At 33.2% G+C, this 26,458-nt stretch overlaps 1 protein-coding gene and 2 non-coding genes across 7 annotated transcripts in view; 1 reads left to right on the top strand and 2 right to left on the bottom strand.

Annotated features, from left to right (window-relative positions):
• LOC114328375 (uncharacterized) overlaps positions 1-26,458 on the top strand; it is a 985,491-nt gene that overhangs the window by 219,666 nt on the left and 739,367 nt on the right. For 3 of the 5 annotated variants that reach the window (XM_050654288.1, XM_050654283.1, XM_050654285.1), the window contains exon 2: positions 11,975-12,040. The exons of the other annotated variants lie outside the window; for them this stretch is intronic. The gene's annotated coding sequence lies outside the window, so the exon portion shown is untranslated. The remainder of the gene's footprint in view (positions 1-11,974; positions 12,041-26,458) is intronic. 5 annotated transcript variants of the gene reach the window in all.
• Positions 16,175-16,247, bottom strand: Trnar-acg (transfer RNA arginine (anticodon ACG)). Its single transcript has one exon. It is a non-coding gene; the product is annotated as a tRNA-Arg (tRNA).
• Positions 24,932-25,004, bottom strand: Trnar-acg (transfer RNA arginine (anticodon ACG)). Its single transcript has one exon. It is a non-coding gene; the product is annotated as a tRNA-Arg (tRNA).

The raw sequence follows: 26,458 nt of genomic DNA, 5'->3' as shown, positions 1-26,458 counted from the left end.
GGTTTAAAACTTTCGTCGCAAATCGCATTTCGTATATCCAGACCCATAGTCAAAATTATTCGTGGCATTACATTGAATCTCAAAGTAATGCAGCCGACGCGCCTTCGCGAGGCATGCTACCGGCCGCTTTTGCATCGAAACTAGACTGGTTGACAGGTCCTTCGTTTTTATATAATGTTCCATTAATCTTTCCAGAGGTTCCTCCATCATTGCGGGAAAATTCCCCTTCGGAAGAGGTAAAGAAAAGTTTAGTGTTTGTTTCCACTCGTGAGGAACATTTTTTGTCTTGTTTGTTAGAAAACCAATCGTCTTTTACCTCTATCCAAAGAATTTTGGCCTTTATGTTGCGATTCGCGCACAACTCTCGTTTGAAAAGGTCAAGACGTGTAGGACCTTTGAGTTCAGTAGAATTGGAAAGCTCGTTAATTATTCTTGTTAGGTTTACACAGGAACAGTATTTTGAAGACCAGCTTCAGTCGAACTCGTTTCCAAAACCATTTCGCAAATTAGGAGTATTTTTAGATGATGATACTCAGTGTTTAAGAGTAGGTGGTCGTCTATCGCAGTCTTCCTTGTCGTATGAGGCAAAACACCCCTTTTTGTTACCAAAGAAATCTCGTCTTACGACTCTCCTAGTTCGTCATTATCATGAAAAGTACTTACATGCTGGATTTAAGAGTACTCAATTTTTGGTGAGTCAAAGGTTTTGGATATTGTCTTCTAAGCAGTCCGTTAATTCAGTCTTGTCTAAGTGCATTAGATGTTGGAAGCAATCTCCTAGGGCTTTACAGCCCCCTATGGGTGATTTGCCTAAATTTCGTCTCGGGGCCATTAAACCCTTTTCGATTTGTGGGGTAGATTATGGTGGACCTTTTTCGATAACTATGTCTCGTTATCGAGGAGTTAGAAGTCAAAAAGCATATTTGTGCCTTTTTGTTTGTTGTGCCACAAAGGCTTTACATCTTGAATTGGCTAGTGATTTGTCCGCAGAAGCCTTTTTAGCCGCTTTACAGCGTTTAATTGCTCGGAGAGGTCGAGTATCGCAAGTATTTTGTGATAACGGTACCAACTTTCATGGCACGTATCGACAATTGCGTAGCTTTATGGAGGGTGCTCTTGATAAAGAAAATATTAAATTTTCTTTTGCTCCTCCTGCGGCTCCGCATTTTGGTGGTATTTATGAGCGCGGCATTCGTTCTGTAAAAGAACATATCGCTCGGATAGTCGGGGCTCAAATTTTGACATATGAAGAGTTTTACACTGTTTTGACGTTGATTGAGTCCGTTTTGAATTCGCGTCCTCTCACCCCATTGACCAATGATGTTGAAGATCTCAACGCTTTGACCCCAGGGCATTTCCTGACTCTCGAACCTTTAACATCATTGCCTGTGCCTGATTTTTCGAAGGTATCCCTCAATCGTTTGTCCCGATGGCAGTTGTTACAACGCATCCATAGGGATTTTTGGGCTCGATGGCGTAAGGAGTATTTGCATACCTTACAACAAAGGTCCAAATGGTTAGATTCTGGCTTTGTACCCAAAATCGGTAGTTTAGTTGTTTTGAAGGAGGATAATTTGGCTCCGTGTAAATGGCCTCTCGCGCGTCTTGTTGAATTGCATGCGGGCAAAGACGGGGTAGCTCGGGTAGCCACCGTGCGTACGACTAACGGAACTTTGAAACGGCCTCTTGTCCGACTCTGTCCCTTGCCGATAGAGGACTAGATGTCAACTTTTCGTTACTTTAGATTTACGTTTCGTTACTTTAGATTTAGTTTTTTTTGTTCGGGTTTGTTAGTACGACTGCGACAAAACCACCATTTTAATTTTAGTTTTGATTTGAGCTTAAGTTTTTAATATCTTTTGTTTAAGTATTTTAGTATTTTTTTGTTTATTGGATTTGTTTTTTTGTCATTACTTGTTGCCCAAGTAGTGATATATAGTATTAGTAATTGTTAAATGCCTTATGGCCTTTAAAGGGGGGAGAATGTTGGAAATTCCGATAAATTGATTTGTTGTGTGAATAGTTCGAAATCATGTCCCTTTTTTTTACCCTTGTCGACGCCCGTGGTTCCTCGCTCGCCTATTTTTCGGAATCCACCTGTGTCGAAGAAGTGGACGTTTCAACGATTTGAGGTCCAAAAGAATTCTCCCCCGAAGAGATGCATTTAGCCCGCTGAAATGTCAACACGCAAAAAATAGTGACTTGGTCGACGCGTCCTTATTAACAATTGTAAGTAACCTAGTAGACTTTTTACCATATTTTATTATTACCTATATCCTGTTATCGTTTGAGCTATTTGACCACCAACAATTGATTTAAATGTGTGTATTAATAAGTGTATGGCACCTATGAGAATTTCCATTTAATCTCTACCAATAGTAGCTATCGAAGAAAAATAGTAATTGGCAGGTAATTTGTATTGTTTATTGCTTGTGTTGATTTTATTAAATTGTTTTCGTTCAATACCTGCTAATAACCTACAATGTTTTTCGAATAAATATTAATAAATACCTATTGAATATACTGGACAGATATAACATAGGTATGCTAACAAAAAACTAACGAAGCAGTAAGTATGAAGCAGAGTAGAGAAATGAATTACATAATAATTAAAACTAAAACTAAATAGCATACCCATGGTATGTCCATTCATAGAGGGATTAGGGAACTTGCATAAAATTTAAAATTGGAAAAAAATGTTATAAATCACAACAGAACATAATTTAAAACATATATCAATGATAAAAAAGTTTTGTTTGTCTTTCGTTTTTCCCCTAAAGACGATTAAAAATTCAAATTATTCCAGCCAGCAAAAAACGCGTCGTGACGTCATATGGTTTTGCATTTACATTTTACACCAAAAAGTAAACAAAATTTATTAGACATTTTAAACGTCAGTAAAAAATACAGTTATGTGACGTTAAAAGTGTTTTTGTTCGTTTGAACTATTCATAGAAAATTTTTACTTTTACAAAATGGTTTTATTTTCAATAGTAAACCTTCTTTTCTTTCCTTCAAAAAATGTATCAAACTGCAATCTCAACAAACTGGTATATATTATTACAACGACATACGATAAATGTCATTAGAATATAAATATTTTTCCTTTATTACCCTACGACGAGCTGGCCAAACACCCAAGTAGGTGGAGGCCAATAAACTAAAGAAGGAAAAGAAGAATATACCTAAATATAACGCTGTGTCTAGGTACACGCTAACGTGCACGCAAATAAAAAAGTTAGTGTCAGAGTGTTAAAATTTGTTTAATTGCGTTGTGTTTATACTTTAATTTAAATATTGATTAGTAAAGAGATTTTTTATTTTTTATTTGTTTAGTGTTTGTTTTTAAATTAACTATGCAGTGTGGACAATTATTTAGTTGTTTTAATGAGTTTAACAACATTTTAAAACAGTATTAAAAAGTTAAGAGACTATAAATTAATATATTTTTTTTAGTGATAAGTGAAATACAGTATTTAGTATTACAATATAGTACAATATGTTACAATTTAGTATATACAATATTTAGTATTACCGTCCAAAATTAAAATAAAAGGAAAACCTAAAGCTTTCACAATAATAATTAACTTGTTATGAAGCTATTTCCATGTGGAATTTTTGTAATCAACTATTCTAAATGGGAACTAAGCCACAGTTTAACTAAAAAAATGATGTTATTAACGTTTCAACGTCTAAATCGGACGTCGTTGTCAAAATACAAAATATTATTAAATTAAACAAAAATGTTCTTGCTTAGTAAAAAACTTTTTCTAATCATTTATTTAATCTGACTAATTTTTGTATATTGACAATGACATCCGATTTGGACGTCGAAACGTTAATAAAATCTTTGTTTAGTTAAATGGTGGCTCATTTCCCATTTAGAATAGTTGATTATAATAATTAATTACGTATAAAAATTATTTTAGCAATATTTTGTACGTGTCTTCTCAACTAAATACATATATTTATTTTGCAAACTTAAATATATACTTTTATTGTATATGTTACGGTCAATGATGTAAATTGGACATTGACGTTAATGGCCGGGCATTGTCGTGAATGTCCATTTTCCTTGGTCATTAACGACAATGCCCGGCCATTAACGACAATAACCGTAGCTATTGGCCAATGTTGTAAAAACTTAACGTAAAATTAGATTTTTCATCAATAACCGGTCAATAACGACAGTGCCCAGAAGCAAATGGCCAATGTTGATAAATCGATGCCTCAGTGTTTTCAGATGCCGGTGTTTTCGTCAACTGGCATAATCAGTCGCTCTTTACCACTTATTGTAATTACATCATATTTACAAACCATTCTATAGTGCTTTGTTGTTTTTTTAGCTCCCGGTGTTCTCAAAATATTTTTCGCTTCTTTAATTTCACTTATTCGGCTATTGTATTCGTCACAGTTTAAAAATGATTTATTGTCATCACGTTTTGACTCGACTATTACGTTTATATAACACTGGCTACATGATAACACTTATTAAATAAATTTACGAATAATTTCAACATGAAAACAATACACAATATACACACATGAAGTAAACAAAAGTAAAACTACACATAACCTATCTTTTATTCAAAATATCAACATTGACCGATTAACAGTGGGCATTGTCGACATTGGCCGGGCAATGATAGAAATGTTATCAAGAATTTAAAATTATCATCAATGTCCAGTTTATATGGACAATAACGTTAATGGCCGGCCATTGTCGACAATGACCAATTCAACCGGCCATTGTCGTTATTGGCCGGCCATTAACGTTATTGGCCGGATTTACGTCATTGTCCGTAACATATACATTGATTTATTACAATTAAGTTTGAAACATCTGAATAGTTCTGCTTCCCTTTCTATAATAAATATTTTTCTATCAAACAAACACTAAACATATCAAAATAGCATGTATTTACCAAAATATACAGTCACTGCGTACGTTAAATAATGACGTCACTGGCTTGATGAAGTTTAATTCGCGTGTATGTACCTAACTTTTTTATTTGCGTACACGTTAGCGTTTACCTAGACACAGCGAAATATAACCATAATAATAATAACTAATGTAAAACTAGGTGACGTCACGGGCCGTTCGAACTACTTTAAAATACCGAAGACTTTAAATTTGTACTTCTAAGTTATTATGAGATGTTGAAGCGTGAAATTTTGGAAATCTCATTTTTATACAAAACTGAACATTATTATGTAATAAAAAAAATGTGCAAGTTCCCTATTGATACCTACAGAATAATTTAGTTTACAGTGAAAGGTAAAATCTGTGTGCAGAGAATTTCGAAGAACGCAGATTAGACTGGATAATATTCTCGATTTTAGACCGGACTAGGATACCCAACAACTATTTTGACTAGAAAAATGTATTCAAAATTTTTATAAAATGTAGGTATACTTATATTACAGAAGACCCTTTTGAGCTACATCATAGAACGTTTTCTTCCATCCAGGCAATTCCGTCAACAGTGCCGCTTATCATGTAGGTATATACATCGTTGAGCCACTAAAAATATTCGGGTGAAAAGCCTTTAAATGGTAAAAAGTTATTAAAAAAATACATTTTTGTATAAGATATGCGGTTTTTGAACTTTTAATGATTTTACATCACTGCAACACAGAACTCCCCCCCACAATATGAGTTGCCGGACCTGAGGGGAAACCTCACTAACAACTAGTCTGGAATACCCAGGACCCAGATAATCTATGGGCATATATCGAAGACATCAAATCAGCAGAAATATTAGGAAGTTTACCAATTTACTAATTATTCAAATCCGCTCAGTTCTTGAAAGTTGTTCTTTCCATTTCGACTATTTATTTTAAATATGAAATATTTTTTACAAAAAAATTTACCACTGGTCCTGTGGCGCAACGAATAACGCGTCTGACTACGGATCAGAAGATTCCAGGTTCGAATCATGGCAGGATCGAGAAATTTTTATTTAAAATTAATCTTAGATTTAGATCTATTAGTTCTGGATCCCGCGTACCAAAAAAAAGTTGATTAATAGCAAGCTGAAAATTTGTTAATGGCTTAACGGTATCTAGTCGGACAAACTTTGATGTACAGGAACACCAGAACAGGGGAAGTTTTAATTGTGGAACAGTTTAAAAATTTGGAACGTCAGATTACGAAAACGTCCCATGTATTTTGTCGAACAGAATATCCAATTGATTTGTTACCCTTTCATTAAACTCTCATGCAAAAATCAAACCAACATGATTCCTGTCATTTGACATATTCTTCGTGTTCCCCTCATTAAAATGCCCAGTTGGCGAAAAACACCAGTCTGATTTTTGCATGAGAGTTTAATAAAATGGTAACAAATCAATTGGAAGTTCTGCCCAACAAAATACATGGAACGTTTTCGTAGTCTGACGTTCCGAATTTTTAACCTGTTCCAAAATTAAAACTTCCCCTGTTGTAGTGTTCCTCTACATCAAAGTTTGTTCGACAAGACACCGTTACGCTATTAACAAATTTTCAGCTTGCTAATAATCAACTTTTTTTTTGTACGCGGGATCCAGATCTATATGGTGTATTCCACGAATATACGACTGTTTTGGATTATCGCGACAATTAGTGTGCAACATAAGAAGGACAAAAGTATTTTGCTCTAATAATACTCCAATAAACAACAATATAATTTGCAATTTACTTCGTTCTTCATATTTTGCACAGTAAAATATTCGTTGTCGCGATAATCCAAGAGGGTCGTATATTCGTGGAATGGGGTATATTAATTAATTTAGTAATTGTTTTAGGTTCTACATATTTTTAGATTAACAAAAGTTATGCAGATTAATCCAAATTGATCCATGCAGATTGATCCAAATATTTTTCGTAAGAATATGTATTTTTATTTATTAACAATCTAGTTATATCTATTGTTTGTCGATAAGTTAAAATGCAAATGTGAATATATGCGACCCCACCAAATCAGGAATCGCAGGAAGTCTCGCATCCGCACTGGACATCCGCATAATATGCATCTACAATAATTTTGTTGCACAGTTTGCTACAAGAACGAAATTAGGTGCTGGTGAGTGGCGCGTGCCATCTAAGTACACGTGATCATTGACCAATAGGACAGAAGATTTCGTTAGATAATAAGTTCCGGGGTGCATATTTACAGATGCTAGCGTGTGTAGACACCAGGGTGTTGAAATCAGTTAGGGTTTGGAAAACAGTACATTTACAAATAATAACAGATTTGAACACCAGAGTGTTGAAACCAGCTAGCTTTTTTAGTGGCTATACATGCATAGATGCTAATGGCTATTGACATTGATTTTACACAGTAAGTGGTGCAAGTGTCTCGAATAAATTCATTATTTCGGAAGCCAGAAACTAAGCAAAAATCCTGAAACAGGTCCATTTTTAATTTTATGATTTTTTGACATATATATCATACTAGTGACGTCATCCATCTGGGAGTGATGACTTAATCGATGATTTTTTAAAATAAGAATATAGGTCGCGTGCTAGCCCATTTGAAAGGTTATTCAGTTCTCTATTAAGTAATATAAATATTAACATATATATTTATACACGGTGTCCAAGAAAAAATGTTTTAAATTAATTGACACAAAAAAAAGAATGTATGTAATTTATTTAATTCAAAATACACTCTACTACTGTCAGAAAACAAAAAAAGAAATATTTTTGATCAATAAACATTTATAAATATTCATCCCTTAGTTACAACCCTAACGTAAATTTCTTTAATAGTATCCTGTACATATTTTTATAGTTTTGTATGTGGTCTTCTATCAACAGATTTTTTAAAAATAAAATCGGTCGGTAAGTAATCAAGAAAATATCAGTTTATTTTTGTTAATTATTATGTGTCCCAGTCTAATTTATCCAGGCTATATTTCTTAAACGAATAGAGATTTTCGAATAGGACAGAAACTGATCTATTTCATTCGTAATACACTTTAATATGGCGTAGAAAAACTCATCCCATCCGCTATATATTCATCCCTTAGTTACAACGCCTAGCTTTAATTTTTTTAATAGCACCCTGTACAATTTTTTTAAAGATTTTAACAAATTTTTTTAAAAATAAAATGGTTTTGTTTTACAAAACTATAAAAAAATGTACAGGATGCTATTAAAATTAAAGTTAAGGTTTGTAACTAATGGATGATTATATTATTTAGGTGATGGGATGATTTTTTCTACGCCATATTAAAGTGTATTACAAAATCCGTAATATCTATTTTTGCACGATTGATCATTTTTGACTGTTTACCGTGACAGATTTTACGTCAGTAGGTGACATTTACTAGCAACTTGACGGTAAGTAATCCAACTCGACGGTAAGTACTCCAACTCGACGGTAAGTAATTCACTTACCGTCGAGTTAAGAAATCTTTTAATTCTAATTTATTTTTTGAAAGAATAAAGAAAACTAACGAATTATTTATTAATATTGAAACTTATGGTACAATTTGTTAAATTATTTAATGAAATCCCACTTGTTTGGGCTGTGGTTTCACTTCTAACAGAAACTCCTGCAGAATCGCATACATCAGTAGTATTACTAGTATTGCACAATATTTTTTCTATATTACCTTGTGAACTAGAAATTCTTCATCCGGTGCTTCCATCAGAAATTTTTTAAATTGCTCCCGTGTAAAAATGCTCGCTTTCTTAGGCCTATAGCTAACATTTTTTCTCTTCAAATACGCGATCAAAGTTGAAAACTTGGAAATATCAATGCCATCATAAAGAAAAACGGTGGATTTAATCATTAAATATTCTGCCCAGAGGCCTCCAGGAGCTTTCAACTGCATATGTCTTTGAACGAAATATGCCAATAGAGTCTTTTCTTCGATTCTTAAATTCTTGCCTTCGCACCATTTTTTAAAACTTTGGTAGGTATTTTGATAACGGATTTTGGATTTTTCGGGAATAATTGCGGAACACCCTTCTTCCCAAGCTCGTTCAATTTCTTCAAATTCACTTTCGCTCATATTTTAATTTATAATAATCAAAATTGTACTTAAACTTATTGACAACTAAATAAAAACTCAATTCTCCATTGTTGTTATGCACCCTAGTTACTACCTAACAACCAAAGTATCTATCTTGATAAAATGAATGAAACTAGGTAATATGACGAAAATGTTTAATTTTATAATTTATAATGGTATCAATCGTGCAAAAAACGTTATTCGCGGTGTGCAAGTACTTGGAAGAGGAAACGAGAAACGACCCTGCTAGGTCTGGATCCCGCGTGTGAAAAAAAAGTTGATTAATAGCAAGCTGAAAATTTGTTAATAGCTTAAGGGTGTCTAGTCGGACAAACTTTGATATATGGGAACACTGGAACAGGGGTAGTTTTAATTGTGGAAAAGGTTAAAAATTTGGAACGGTCAGACCACGAAAACGGCACATTTATTTTGTCCGACAGAATAGACTTAAACTCTCCGAACAGAGATTAAACTCTCATGCAAAAATCAGACTGCTATTTATCACCAAATGGGCGTTTTAATGAGTGGAACATGTAAAATATGTCAAATGACAGGGATTATGACAGGTGATAAATAGCAGTCTGATTTTTGCATGAGAGGTTAATCTCTGTTCGGAGAGTTTAAGTCTATTCTGTCGGACAAAATAAATGTGCCGTTTTCGTGGTCTGACCGTTCCAAATTTTTAATCTGTTCCACAATTAAAACTACCCCTGTTCCAGTGTTCCCATATATCAAAGTTTATCCGACTAGACACCCTTAAACTATTAACAAATTTTCAGCTTGCTATTAATCAACTTTTTTTTCATACGCGGGATCCAGACCTAGTCGCGAGTCACGGAGAAATATTGCAACTATCTTAAATAATTCATATTGTCAATTGAAATTGTCAAATTGACGTATATTTCATACCTTCTGTCAGTGAAGCAGAAAAATTATATATTGCTCCACAATATTGATATGATATGCAATTATTATATAAAGGTAAATTTAATTAATTTTATTTTGCTTGCAGTACTGCATTTTAATAACTAATTTTATTTACTACACACAATTGTTGACGTTTTCATAACATAACCTGAATCTTATTTTTTCTTCTTATTATGTTTTTGGACTATGGCCTTGACAATTATCCAGTAACCAGGACTAATATAATTGGCCAATATAATTAAAAGTGCGAATTTTAGTATAGAGCGTAGAAATAGTGGTCGCTTTGCCGAACTTGCACGGTCCCAATAAGCATGTCGAACGTTAAGGGTAACCGATCTCAGACAATAATTGGAGTCGTCGCCCCGCTCCTCCTCCAAACAATTGTCTTCGATCGGTATAAAACCCTTACCGTTCTCCATACTTAATATACTATTAATGGAATAGATCAGTTTTTGTCCCATTAGAAAATCTCTATTCGTTTAAGAAATATAGCCTGGATAAATTAGTCTGGATAGCATAATTGACAAAAATAAACAGATATTTTCTTGATTACTTACGAACCAATTTTATTTTTAAAAAATATGTTGAATAAACGACATAAGACCACATCCAAAACTACAAAAAAATGTACAGGGTGCTATTAAAAAAATTAAAGTTAGGGGTTGTAACTAAGGGATGAATATTTTGGGGATGATTTTTCTACGCCATATTAAAGTGTATTACAAATGAAATTGAACAGTTTTTGTCCCATTCGAAAACCTCTATTCGTTTTTAAGAGATATAGCCTGGATAAATTAGTCTGGGACACCCTGTATTATTGTAGCTTATTTGATTACTCTTTTTGATTATTTTATTTGAATACTTTGTGATACTTGTAATATTATTGATACTTTAATAGTTATCTATGTTATAAGTGTTAAAAGTACACGTTTAAGGCACGCATGTGAAAGGCACGCATGTTAAAGTAAACTCGCTATCGCTCATTCTGCAATTCACATGAATGCCTTAAAAATGTACTTTTTAACACGCATATCATACAATATTTTCAACAAACGTAATTACAGGACAATATCTACAAAAACTTTTACTTGAACTTGACTGACATTCCATTTTTATATTTTTTTGACATTACATCAAAATTGCCTATACGGTCAATACGAATTGCAGTGCCATAAAAAGTTTAAAGCACTAGTGCCTTAAAGTAGCATTTTTAACGCTCGGATGGAGTGCTAAAAATTGACAGGTATATTGAATTTTGCAATGTTTTATTTAGGGATTTGCGTTTTGTCTCGTGGATATTCTATTTCTTTTTTTGTTGGGATTCAAACATTTAAAACCAGTAGCTCCCTTTTTTAGAAGAGTTGTTCTCTTCTCTGTTTCTTTTTTGTTTGGCGTCTATTCTTTCCTGCATTTTCACCTCCATGAACGACTCCGTCCATAACCTACCAGGACTTAATAACGGTACTTTAGAGCATATCTTCTTCTTCTTCTACGGAACTACCTCTCCAACATATCCCATTCTTATCATATGTCCGGCCGATTGCAATCTTTGTATTCTAATGAAGTCTGACAGGGGTGTTTTCTTATAAAGTTGACAAAGCTCGTTGTTGTATCGATTTCTGAAGATTCTGTATTGCCTCACAGGTCCTAGTATTCTCCTCAGTACTTTCCTTTCTAATGTGTCGAGTTTGTTTTTGGATGTTTCTTTCAGGAACCATGCTTCACTGCCTTAGAATATATAATATATCGGTATTCTAAGTTTATTTCTTAATAATATATCTAGGTTACTATGTATTGTACTCAAAATTTGACGCCCGAATATTCGGAATCAAGTACCTACAACTTTTCACTGCCCTTATTGTGATTAATCTACGAGATCGATGACTATATTTATTTTTTTATATAAACAACCACAACCAGGTAAAAACAAGTGAGTGGTAAACGAAAAAAATCTTTTTTAATACTTATAAACGACCATGATTTATTAATATATTTAACAATGTTGTATTACTTGTTATTGAAGTACTTAATCTGTTTCTTACAGGTAACTGTCTTCAATACTCATCAGCCGACAACATATTACCCCACCCATCCGCGTAATCCATTAAATGTAAGTACAGCAATTTTGTTTAACCACTAAAAACCGATTTATCCGGATTTAATTTGTAACATATCCATTGTACACCATCATTCTTACATCGAAACTAACCGCTTTTTTATACGCATAATACGCAAAGATCACCGGTTCATGCAGCTTATAACTTATAAGGAACTTTTAAAACTTTTTTATCAATTTTGCACAAGTCATTAAAAATGCGAAAAAAATGTATTATTTTACTTTGCACCAAAGGGACATGTGAACTACTTCTTCTTCTTCCTCTTTATAAGCAATTCTGCTTGTTCATTGGCGGATTGATACCAGTATGTAAGGTTGTCACTCCATCTTTTGCGAGGTCGGCCAATACTTCTTCTAGCGATTGGTGATTTATCTCATGCTATTTTGACCACACGCGTCTTACCCATTCTGGTTATGTGGTTGTTCCATTCTTTTTTTCTATTTAGTGTCCATTCGTTTATACACTGTACGTTAAATTGTCTTCTAATATCTTCGCTCCTCTTTCGATCTCTCAGTGTATTTCCTGTAATTCTTCTCAGTACTCTCATCTCTGCCGTTTCCAATAGTCTTTGTGTTGTGGCTGTATCGAGTCTTGTTTCTGATGCATATGTCTTTATTGGTCTTACACTGGCTTTATGAATTCTTGACTTCATCTAATGTTAATATGTCGGTTTCGCCATATAGTGTTGAGTGGGTGCGACATGTTGTAAAAATGAAAGACGACAGGTGGACAAAAAATTTGAGTGGATAATACGGCTAGACAAGCGAAGCCGGGGAAGACCCCAACGCAATGGACTTATGGCATCATAACAATAATTATTGTGAGTAATTGACTGATACAGCTTTTGTTCAACGAATAATACAGTGTTGTATTGTTTTCCTAATCTGTTGTTGATCCTTATTGTATCTTTATTATCATCATTATAATGTCGAAATCTAAATATTTAAAGTGCATTAATTCCTATACCTAATTCATATTCACGCATGTCATGGTCGTCACGTAGTCAGGGCAGGGTCATAAGTACGATGTTGGGGGCCCCGGGGCAAACGTGATCTGGGGACACCCTACCAGGTGGTCTCGGGGGTTTACCCCTCAGAGGAAACTGGAATCATCTATCATCTGAAATAATCTGGAAAACGGTTTACGAAGTTTATTGCTTCGTTTTAAACGTGTTGTTCTTGTTGTGCGTTTGTATTCAAAATAAAATCAGGTTAAACAATTCGGTACGTATCTAACACTGTTTTCATTCCTTAAAAGGCCTGCATGAGTGTTCCTCGTTCCTGCATGAGTGTCTAGCTGATCGAATAATGTGTCGATTATTGAGTAAAACACGATTAAACTAAAGCATGACTTGGGATGTCTTCCCAAATGTCTAAATGTCTAAATGTATTCTCCAATGGTGACACATATTTGAAGCCACTTCAAAGAAGGTTTCAAATTGTCCTCTAATTTCAGTTAGTTTTAAGAGGCTCTTTTCAAGTAAACTGTAAGCTGTTAAAAGGTCCAAACATTTTGATTGCAGTGTTTTCCAGACCATGTTGAAGATTTCAAGGATTTTATTTTGCACAACTAGTAACAAAACAAATTTGAATGATTCTAGTTTCTTTTTTCAGTTGTGCAGTTTCGGCTCTTCCATTTATTTTGTCACTTGTCAGACCTAGACTTGAAAGGCACTTCAAAACATCTCAAAGGGTTTCAATGTATTGACTGCATCAAATCTTCCAGACCAGCATGTTTTGAGAGGTTTTAGAGTCATTTTCGAGGAACATCTTTCAGATTGGTATGAGAACTTCAGTGCCTCCCAACAAACGATACTGTTCGTTGGGAGTTGGAAAAATATGAAGATAGGAAGGTTTATGTAGAGAAAATGAAGGAATAGGTAAATCATATTGCTGAGAAGATACAGAAAATTGAAAAGGTGAAAGAAAAATTCGAGAATGCGTTAAAATTTGATATGGAAAAAGTGGAAGAAAAATTGAAGGCGATAGGAAAATGTCCGTGTGGCGATAGGAGAAGACCGTCGGGAAGTAATTGTACCTATAGAATAGAATAGAATAGAAATATGCTTTATTGCCATGAAAAATTTTACAATTTTATCGTCAAAGCTTATAAATAGTCAAACAAACAAAACAGTAACAATCCAAAAAGTAAAATTACATAAATCGTCAATATATTTAAATAATAATAATAATGAAGTTAAAACAGAAATAATCAATTCCAAAAATTTAAATAAATTGCAAATGCATAGTGTACCTAATAATTAATAAAAATGTTTAAAAATTAAAAAGTTAAGCTGCTGCATATGACACCCAAATATAGATAAAAAAATAAAAATACTACTTGTGCAAAGGGTACTGTAATTTCTTAGTTATTGACTTAAAAAATCTTCTACTGAATAATATGGTCTTTCAGACAGGTAGGCTTTTGTCAGTTTACGGAATTTGTGGAAAGATGGTGCAGATTTTAGTTGTAGGGGGAGATGGTTGTACATTTTTTTTGCGGAATATAATATCGATTTCTTTACTAACTCCGAGGACGGGGTCGGCAAATAGACGTCAAACGTAGAATTTCTCGTGAAGTAGTCATGATTAGGTCTTGGTGGAAAGACATGTAGATGTTTACGAATTAAGCAAACAGTTTCTAAAATATACAAAGATGGAAGGGTTAAAATTCCGTGATCTTTGAAATAACTTCTGCAATGTGTTGTTCTTCTGAGGCCAAACAGATATCTTATTGCTCTTTTTTGTAATTTGAAAATAACATCGAATTGGGCTGTACCAGAACCCCAAAAAGGAAGACCATAACGAAGATGTGACTCGAACAAAGAAAAATATGTTATTTTGTAAGATGCTAAATTGAGTTCATTCGAAACAGATCTTATAGCATAGCAAGCTGAAGAGAGTTTCTTCCGTAACAAATCGATATGGAGGGACCATTTAAGGTTGCTCTCTAAAAAAACACCAAGAAATTTTACAGAATCAACGGTACTGATCTGGCTGTTATTAAGAGGTAATGGTTGAAGAGCTCCTTTTTTATAAGACAATGCTACTGTTTTATCTACGTTAAACGAGAGTAAATTTGAGTCAGACCAGGTTTTTATTGTAAGTAGATCAGAAGTTATAGTAGCATGAAGAGTTGCAATATTTGAGTTGCTCCAAGTGATACTGATACTATCGATATAAAACTAACACTTTCGATAGCGAATAAATCGAAAACTATCAATTTTATCAAAAAAATGTATAGAACGTTTTTTTCTTAGAATGAACGTTTTTACCAACTGTTGCGATTAAAATATAATAAAAAAGTTTCACCCCCGAGATGGGGTGGCAACTACCCCCATGGAAAAAGAGCCTTTCAGCATGATATAAGATTTTGATCCTTGGACTATCCACTATTTATTCTCAAATTTTTAAGCAAATCGATCCATTCTGTAAAGATTGCGAGGTTTTGTCCTATTTTAAGCTTCATTACTTGGACTATAAATAGGGAAAGATTTTCACGATGTCTTTTACCAAAAACAGGAGCCAACTTTGTTTTGAGAGCAACTCGCTTAGTTTTGGTACTAGAAACTTTTATAAAAAATAAAAATGAAGCTTTTTTAAACAGTATAAAAAAGCTTTAATGGGTTGTCCGCAAAAGTGCTTCAGTATTTGGTTATTTCACGTTGAAATATTCGATTTGAAATTTGACGAATAAGAACCTATTTTTCACTAGCTACAACTCTACTTCTACTAGGTCCACAGACTTCGTATATACACCATTTTTTTACTTTTTATAGGCTATATTTTTGATAAGAACATTTTTTCTACAAAATGCTTACATGTTTTCAGACGGTTTTTCAATCCCAAATAACTCGTATTGATTAAAGTATTGATTAAACAAGTATTGATTAAAAAAACTCCGAAAACTCGTAAAACTATGCCAAATTTCAGATCAATCCGAGCAGTAGTTGTATAAAATTTGGAGGTTTTGGAATATTTTACCGAGTGAATGAACTATAAATAACAAAAGTATTCATAGAAACTGTAAATTGGTGGTGATTGATGGCATTCTCATATTTTCCCCGTTTTTAAGATTAGTCGAAGAAATTTGAAAACCGTTTAATAAAATCAATTAACAAAAACTTTCGATCCTGCCAGGATTCGAACCTGGAATCTTCTGATCCGTAGTCAGACGCGTTATCCGTTGCGCCACAGGACCGGTGGGAAACGATATTTGCATATGAACATGCGCAATATTTATATAATATGGTTATAAAATAGATAAATGCATAATGACTTCTTCTTATGCAATCCACTAATGGATGTTCGCGATCACATTTGACTATTTTTCTCTGTCCCTTGCAGTATGTATTAGGTCTCCTATGTTTTTTAGTCTTCCTGTCCGTTGTTTGACATTACGGAGCCATGCCATTTTCTTCCTGTCCACTCCCCTTCTTCCTTCGATCTTTCCTTCAATAAAGGTTTGCAGAAACTGGTATCTTTCATTTCTAATTAGGTGCCCGAGGTATGCCGTTTTTGTCTTTTTAATTGTGCATAGCAGTTGTCGTTCTGTACCAATTCTTCTCAGGATTTCTTCATTTGTTATTCTTGCGGTCCAGGGGGCTTTAAGGATTCGTCGATAGATCCACATCTCAAATGCCTCTAGCTTATTCACTGTGTTTATTTTTAATGTCCATCCTTCCATGCCATATAGGAGCACCGACCATATATAGCATTTTGTGAATCTTAGTCTTAGGTTTAGGTCAGAGTTCGTAAAGACGTTTCTGAATTTCGTGAATGCACTTCTGGCCCTTTCTATCCGACATTTAATTTCCATATCTGACATCCAGTCTTCACATACCCAGGTTCCGAGGTACTTACCTAAACTTTCTTACGCGCTCTACATCTTGGTTGTTATATGCTAGTCTTGCATTTTGATGTTGCCATAATTGACGGCTGATTATAAGAAACTTCGTCTTTTTTATGTTGATGCTAAGTTCCATGATTTCGCTATGCTCTCCAATTTTATTAAGAAGGTTTTGGAGGTCTTCTATATTGTCTGCTATTAAGACCGAGTCATCCGCATATCGTATATTATTGACCCAGGTACTATTTACATAATGACTACTCAGATTTTTTTGGAAAAAATATTTTATATTTAACAATTAACTACAGAGATCCGGTATTTCTTACCGGTGGGCATTCCCAAAATGCGGATTTCGTGGTAACCTCATCACTTACAAGTTTACAAGTTCATATTATGTGTCTCTGTCTCTGTAGTACCTCTCGGGCTCTTTAACAGTGCTAGTCAAAGCGGGTAGTGTGTATTACCGAAGGTCTGTTTTAAGTATTTTTATATGGGTACTATATTTGTAAATGAAATATTTATAGCATTTTTTGTGTTTTTAGGGGAAATAGTAAAGAAATGGTTTGTGGAAGTCATCCTGGACCTTCAATGAAGGTTAAATTTGAAGATAAAAATTCTGAGGAAACTTTGCAAAAATGTAATTAATGCCATTCAATTTTGTGACAATTTTACCCCTTACAGATTTTTTTTTCATGGATGTATAAATTTTCGTAAATGCTATTTTATGTTTTTTTGTGATTCTATGTTACGTTTATTTGTTAAAAAAAATCTAAATTTTTGTTCATAGCTTTTATGGCCGTTCGTATGGAGTTCTGTGTTGCCGTGATGTAAAATCAAGTAAAAGTTTAAACATCACATAATATTTTATACAAAAATGAAACTTTGTAATAACTTTTTACCATTTAAAGGCTTTTCACCTAAATATTTTTAGTGGCTCAACCATGTATTCCTCGTAAACAGCACTGTTGATGGAATTACCATTCCTAGAACGTGTTACGATGTAGCTCAAAAGGATCTTCTATAAAAATACTTTTATATATAAGTAGTGTTCGCGCAGTACAACCCGAGTATACCCAGAGTAAGTTCGAGATTAGTTTCCAAGGCGCAGGCGTCAACGTAAACTTATCCTGTATATGTTCAGGATTTTTCGCTCCGCGAACAAATTTTCGGATTCGTAATGTAATGACGGGTTGCATACATTAAGGTTAGAGAAGGAAGCCTTTTGTTGTCCCTTTCTTATTTCGAAATCATGTCACAGAATTATTAACTAATATATGGTTAATAATTCTGTGTCAATGTCAACAAAAATTGCAATAAATGCAACAAATTTGTATGTAAACAAAGAGAAAGAGAATAGAACACAGCAACAGGCAAAGGACTAACTTTCTATTCAATGCCTTTCTTAGAAGTTAGAAATTTTGTTAGCGTCTTTATTATTTCGACAATATAGGTAATTTGGTATGTCCAAATTTTTGTAGAGAGTAAAAGATTGTTGTTACTTGAAAATTGCAGCTGGTTATTTAGATATAAAAATTACCTTTAACTTCCTGGGGGCTGAACATTATCTGAAGGAAGGAATAATTTAGTAAAGCAATCATTTCCAATTTTGATATACAGAGAGCGGCTAAATTATGGAATAAATTAATTTTATCTAAAATGGACGAATTTGGAGAAAAATCGCGAAACAGGTCGATTTTTATTTTTAAATTACAATTTTTTGGCATATATTTCATACTAGTGACGTCATCCATCTGGGCGTAATGACGTAATCAATGATTTTTTTAAATGGGAATAGGGATCGTGTGGCACCTCATTTGAAACGGTGTTCAATTCTCTATTCAGTAATATAAATAATAATATCATTATTTATATAGGGTGACCAAAAATATAATTTTTGAATTAAATTAATTGACGCAAAAAGAAGAATGTATGTAATTTATTTAACTAAAAATGCATTGTATTGCTGTCAGTAAATAGAGTAAAATGCTTATTTCACAAATAAACATTTCTTTTCGCTTAAATTAAATCACAAACAGCCTCCCACCTACCACTTGGCAGTTTGAACATTTAATTTAAGCGAAAAGCAATGTTTATTTGCCAAATAAACATTATTTCCTATTTTCTGACAGTGATAGAATGTATTTTGAGTTAAATAAATTGCATACATTCTTCTTTTTTCGTCAATTAATTTAATTCAAAAATTTGTTTTTTGGCCATCCTGTATAAATAATGATATTAATGTTTATATTATTGAATAGAGAATTGAACACCCTTTCAAATGAGGTGCCACACGGCACCTATTCTCATTTAAAAAAATCATTGATTACGTCATCACGCCCAGATGAATGACGTCACTAGTATGAAATATATGCCAAAAAATTGTAATTTAAAAATCAAAATCGACCTGTTTCGGGATTTTTCTCCAAAGTCGTCCATTTTAGAGAAAATTAATTTATTCCATAATTTAGCCGCTCTCTGTATGTATTGAATTTGATAGGTTGTGGCATTGTGTTGTGGTTTATTACACCACAAAAACAATGAAATATAAAAAGACACAAGAAATAGTTTCCGAATAAGTTTGATATGTTGTTTATGTTTCATTATATTCAGTAAGAGACTAATTTAACTCATAAATTAAACTGAAAAATGAACCACGATAATATGTAGGTTAAAAAAGCACTTTTACTTATAAGCTCATCTAAAGTAAAAACAGAGTACAATTTATTGTAATAGATAATTATCGAATATCGTTCAGAGGGAAAGATTTGAGCTCCGCGAACGCTCAATTTTGTAATGCGCAGGCGTTCGCCTTCTGGGTATACCCAGGACGTACTGCGCGATCAAAGCTATAAATTCGGGTTCAAAACGTCCTCCGACGTTGTCCGATGCCTTGTTGCCAATATCTTCTATCATTGCAGTTTTCATCTTTTAATCCTCGTACACTCATTGATCGCCTTACTCCTTGTATCCATGTCGTTCTTGGCCTTCCTCTTTTCCTGTTTTCTGTAAGTATCCATTTCATAATTTTCTTTGGCAGTCGTTCCTCCCCATTCTCTGAACATGCCCGTACCACGTTAATTGTTTCTTCTCAATGCATTCTACAACCGTTTCCTGTAAATTCATTCTTCGCTTTACTTCCTCATTTCTAACCCGGTCCAATCTCGATGTTCTACTTGCTCTTCTTAGGGCGTCCATCTCAGTAGCTTCTATTTTTCTTTTTGGTGTTCCTTTATTCTCGATGTTTCGGATCCGTATACCAATGTACTCTTAATCATGGTGTTGTATATTCTCATTTTTCTTTGTTTCCCTATCTCGGTACTCCACAAAACTCCGTTCAATGATTTAATTATCGTTCCTGCTTTATTTATTCTGCTCTTAATTTCTGCATCGTCAGTACCTCCCTTTTTGAAATTAATTCCCAAATACTTATATTTATCACAGCTAGTTATTTTCTGATTATTGTCCAATATCATATCAGTTGAATCCTTACCTAGGCATAAATATTGTGTTTTTTCTACATTCATCTGCAGTCCCCATTTTTCGTATTCTTCCTTCAATTTGTGAGTCATATATTTCAAATCTTCTTTATCGTTTGCACATATTATCTGGTCTTCTGCAAACTGAAGGGTGTACACTGTAGAGGCAGGTGTTGTCGTCGATTTGGATGCCCATTCCACTGCATTTTCTTTTCCATATTGTAAGGGCTTTGGCGACATAAATCTTAAACAGACTCGGTGATATGCAACATCCTTGTCGTAGACCTTTGTTGACTGTAAACAAATCTGTTATTTTGTTTCATAATTTTACTGCAGAATTCATGTCGCTGTATAAATTTTGGACAGCTTTTATGAGAGAAAAGTTAATGTTGGAGTTTTGCAGTACTTCCCATAGTTTCGGTACCTATCGGTATATTGTCATACGCTTTTTGCAAATCTATAAAAACTAGGTGTATTGGCCTATTCCGTTCTATTTTTTTTCGATGATTTGTTTTAAAGAAAATACATTATCCGTACAGGACCTTCCAGCTCTAAATCCGCATTGTTCTTCTTCTTCGTATCCTGAGTATTCTTGTTCGATCAGTTCTCTTAAAATTTTTGTATATACTCTACTTATTGTATTTGTTACTGATATTCCGCGATAATTGCTACATTTTAGTTTGCTCGATAATTGCCCTTTTTATGAATCGACGATATATAAGCTATTTTCCAGTCACTGGGTACATTTTCGCCATTGATATACTTTGTAAATACATAGCCAGAGATTCGAAAAGTTTTTCAGTTCCATTTTTCAGTAGTTCGGCATTGATCCACCTGGACCCGGAGATCTTCAATTTTTTAGTTGTGTAATTGCATTTTTAACTGCTACACTGTTTATGTTTATTTCTTCCCCTACAATTTGTATTTCCGTCTCTGTTGGTTGTGAGTATTCGGGCCTTTGTTCAGTTAATAAGTCCTTATAATGTTGGACCCATTTATCTGTTGGTATTAATTGTAGTTTGTCGTTGTGTGTTTCGTTATTCTTGATCTTGTTCAGTTTCCATGATTCACTGCATTTTCGTCCTCCTATGTGTGCTTCGATTTCTTGGCACTTTCGATCTCAGGTCTCTCTCTTACTTTGAATGATTTTATGTCTTGATTCTCTTTTCTTTTCTCTATATCTGTTGTAGTCTTCTTCATTTTTTGTGTTAAGCCATTTTTGGTATAGTATCTTTTTTTCCTTGACTAGTCTCTCTGTCTCTGAATTCCACCAGTATTTGTTATTTTTTCTAAAAAAATTTCATATTTCACATTTTATAAAAAAAATTGAATAAATTTCACATTTTATAAAAAAATTGAATAAATTTTTCTAGTCAAAATAGTTGTTTGGTGCCCTACTCCGGTCTAAAATCGAGAATATTCTCCACTATAGATATATTATCTGCGTTCTTCCTAATTCGCTGCAGCAGCAACGATTTTACCTTTCATTGTAAACTAAATTATTCTGTATCGGTTTCCTCTAAGAACATGCCCTAGGTATGATATTATGTATTTCCTATTTTGATAGTTTTAAATATGTAAGTAATAATTCATTGCTCTACTTCCAGGGGCGTCATTTGATAGGTGCCCCCCTGACCCTGAAAATGACTGAAATTTACAAAAAATAGATCAATTTTCATCATTACGTCCTATGTAGTATAATGTATATACAGTATGTCCCTGTAAGTTGTATCCATATGGAAAGCTTTTTTATTATTAATTTTACGAAAAAAAGTTATTCTTTATAAAAAGCTCTGCATGGTCCAAAACCTAAGATTTAACCATCAAATATCAAATTTTTTGAATATTATACGAGGTATGTCAAAAAGTTTGAATTTCACTCAAGAGTAAAGTAGCTTTATTTTTCACAATATTGAAAATTGCTGTTATGAAAAGTTGTTTGAAATTAAAAACTGTATTCTAGTATGCAATTACATCCTTCTAATTGAAATTTTTTTTTTTTTTTGAAAAATTATGGATAACTAACGTAATTTTCAGTTATTTTAATTCAGATAACTCTTTTATTATTAATTTTACGAAAAAAACTGATTCTTAATAAAAAGTTCTGCATGGTTTAAAATCTAAAATACAACCATTTTATGTCAAATTTTATCAATTTTATACGAGGTATGTCAAAAAATATGAATTTCGCTTAAGAGTAAAATACGTTTATTTTTCACAATATCGAAAATTGTTATTATGAAAAGTTATTTAGAATTAAAAACTATGTTTCAGTATGTAATTACATCCTTCTAATTGAAATATTCTGAACTATAAAGGTACTTTACTTTTGATCTAAATTTATCTTTTTTGAGATACCTCGTATAAAATTGATAAAATTTGATATAAGATGGTTGTATTTTAAGTTTTAGACCATCCAGAACTTTTTATTAAGAATCACGTTTTTTCGTAAAATTAATAATAAAAGAGTTATCAGAATTGAAATAACTGAAAAAATAATGATTTATCCGTAATTTAAAAAAAAAATTTTTTTTGTTCAATTAGAAGGATGTAATTGCATATTAGAATATAGTTTTTAATTCCAAACAATTTTTCACAATAGCAATTTCCAATATTACGAAAAATAAAGCTACTTTACCCTTGAGTGAAATTCAAACTTTTTGACATACCTCGTATAATATTCAAAAAATTTGATATTTAATGGTTAAATCTTAGGTTTTGGACCATGCAGAGCTTTTTATAAAGAATAACTTTTTTTCGTAAAATAAATAATAAAAAAGTTTTCCATATGGATACAACTTACAGGGACATACTGTATAATGCTTGCCCCCCTCCCCCAATCAAAATTTCAAATGACGCCCCTGTCTACTTCATACTTACTATTTCCTTAGGCCTTGTTCAGATAGGGCGGTTTGCCAACGTTTGACGCCGCGGTTTACCTGAAAAACCCAACCGCTGCGGTTCGAGTTGCCAAGAAACAAAATGGAATCGTACATATGCAACCTCTCCGTCGTCAAATCGCGGCGGTTGTAAGTTTACTAGGGGAGGAATGAAACCGCCAGTCAATTGCTCTCATGTGTACGATGCAAACGTCGGCTAACCGCGGCGTCAACCGCTGGCAAACCGCCTACATGAAAACAAGCCCTTAGTTCTTTGTTAGCATATCTCTGTCCAGGATATTTAATATTTACAGGGTGTTTCATTAATAATTGTCCATATAGTAACTGGAGAAACCTTAGCACAAAATACGAAGATTTAACCTATAAAACACTTAACTAAAATGTGGTTCCTTACTGAGTTACAGGGTGTTTTATCTAAAAATTTAAAAACTATTTTTGCTCAGCATTTTAAGACTATTCGACGTATCCTTTTCATACTTAGCAGAAAGTACGACTACTAGACACCCTACTACATATGATAAACAATCGTTTCTAGCTACTACCAGAGGCGTACGACAGGGGATGGTGAATGATTGGCCCTTCTCAAATTCTACGCCACTGGAGGAATAACTATTTTAGTGCTATTTTTAGATTCTCCAATACTTTCCACGTAAATAATATGCTCTCCATTGGTAGCGATAAAGTCATTAGTTTTCGAGATATTTGAAGTTAAATATGAGACGGCACAGTTATTTTGATTAATTTATGATATTCATATGATTAAAATTTAAAAATTATTTGTACCCAGTACTTTAAAACTATTTGGCGTATCCTGATCATACTTGGCAGAAATTGTATGTACTGTACACCCTACTAAATTAAGATACATAAACGTTTCTAGCTACTAGCAGAGGCGTACGACAGGGGATAGTGTCTGGTTGATCCTTCCCAAATTCTACGCCACTGACGAAATTGCTATTTTAGTGTAATTTTTTGATTTTGCAATACTTTTTATGTAAATAATATACTCTTCATTCGTAACGATAAAATTATTAGTTTTCGAGATATTTGAAATTAAAAATGAAGCGACACAATACATTAATCAAAATAACCGTGTCGTTTCATTTTTAACTTCAAAGATCTCGAAAACTAATGACTTTACCGTTACGAATGAAGAGTATATTATTTTCATAGAAAGTATTGTAGAATCCCAAAATTGAACTAAAATAGCAATTTCGCCAGTGGTGTAGAATTTGGAAAGGGTCAACCGTTCACTTTCCCCCGACGTACGCCTCTGGTAATAATCAGAAACGTTTGTTTAACATAATTTAGTAGTTTGTACAGTACCTATACTTCGTGCCAAGTATGAAAAGGATACGTCGAATAGTTTGAAAATGCTGAGCAAATAAAGTTTTTAAATTTTTAGATAAAAACCCAGTAACTCAGTAAGGAACCACATTTTATATAAGTGTTTTAGGTTAAATCTTCGTATGTTGTGCTAAGGTTTCTCCAGTTACTATATGGACAATTATTAATGAAACACCCTGTATATTTGAATTTAACATTCTGATTTAATTCGTATAAATTTAGCCTTATTGCATATTTAAAGAATTGCTAATTAATTTACAAGGATTTATTATTTATTCTCTTAAATTTTTGTTTAAATAAAAACAAAAATTTTCGATCCTGCCAGGATTCGAACCTGGAATCTTCTGATCCGTAGTCAGACGCGTTATCCGTTGCGCCACAGGACCTTATATTTTTGGCTTACTTGAATATGGATTCGGGGCCAACTACCCAATATAACTTAAAAACACAAAACTTTTTCATTTTTGATCATTATCTTCCTGTAATCTTATATAATAAGAACAAAGTATGGGAATAACATTTTTGTAGTTTTAATAATAATTATTTATCTTTCAATAATTATATTCTAGGCCAGAGGCCAGTAAATGTAGTAAATGACCGTTTTGGAGTGTTTTTCCTCGTCACGACGGACTTGCTTGTAAATTTGGAGTTCGGTTCTTCTTACCATTTACCTACTTTACTTTTGGTCTTGATTCTAGGGTTGCTTTTACTTGGGGGGTGAAAGCCACCCTTTCTCGGTTGCGAAAAAACATATCTACGTGAAAAATAAGTAATGGATAAGTAAACTGAATGATTCCAAGCAACTTTCGAGTTATTTGCAAGTGGATGTTAGGTACTACAGTATGCGGTCTACCTGCCCCGGTCTATTATAGTGTGCAAAATAAGCCAATTTTCCATATATAGTAAGCCAATAAGCCAATAAACTTATCAAAACTTTTTTAAAGTGTTTAAAAAATGCTTTATTTTTTTTAATAGCAGCAAAACTATGCAAATTCCGCTCAAAATAAAGTCCCTTTCTGGTACAAAAATCGTGAAAATGCTTAGAATTAGCCATTTTATCCATTTCCGGACCTATTTTGAACGAATGTTTTTTCATCCCCGAGAAGGGGTGGCTTTCACCCTCCAAGTAAAAACAACCCTGGGCTCGAGACCAAAAGTGAAGTAGCGGGTAAGAGGAACCTAATTAAGCAAAAAAGTGAGGAGAAAAATAATTACATTCAAAAACGGTTATTTACTGGCTTATAGTACTACCTATACAAATACTGGCAAGTATAGGTACCTACTATACAGGGTGTAACAAAAATACAGGTCATAAATTTAATCGCGTATTCTGGGACCAAAAATAGTTCGATTGAACCTAACTTACCTTAGTACAAATGTGCACGGAAAAAAGTTACAGCCCTTTGAAGTTACAAAATGAAAATCGATTTTTTCCAATCTATCGAAAACTATTAGAGATTTTTTATTAAAAATGGACATGTGGTATTGTTATGGCAGTATTATTTTAAGAAAAAATTATAATGAAATTTGGACACCCCATAAAAAATTTATGGGGGTTTGTTTCCTTTAAACCCCCCCAAACTTTTGTGTACGTTTCAATTTAATTATTATTGTAGCGCCATTAGTTAAACACAAGTTTTTAAAAACTTTTTTGTCTCCTAGTACTTTTTCCAAAAGTCAGTTTTTATCGAGATATTTGAATATTTGTCAAATCCACCACATATTTGTAGATGGTAAAGTACGATTATGGAGACTTTGTAATAATATGAAAATTTATTTATGATTTACATTTTTAGGTATATTTTGAACCATATTAAAAAAGAAGCCACATCTCGATAAA

The sequence above is a fragment of the Diabrotica virgifera genome, chromosome 6 (genome assembly GCF_917563875.1).
Source record: "Diabrotica virgifera virgifera chromosome 6, PGI_DIABVI_V3a".
Lineage (NCBI taxonomy): Eukaryota > Metazoa > Arthropoda > Insecta > Coleoptera > Chrysomelidae > Diabrotica > Diabrotica virgifera.
This window is presented reverse-complemented; position numbering and strand designations above follow the sequence as displayed.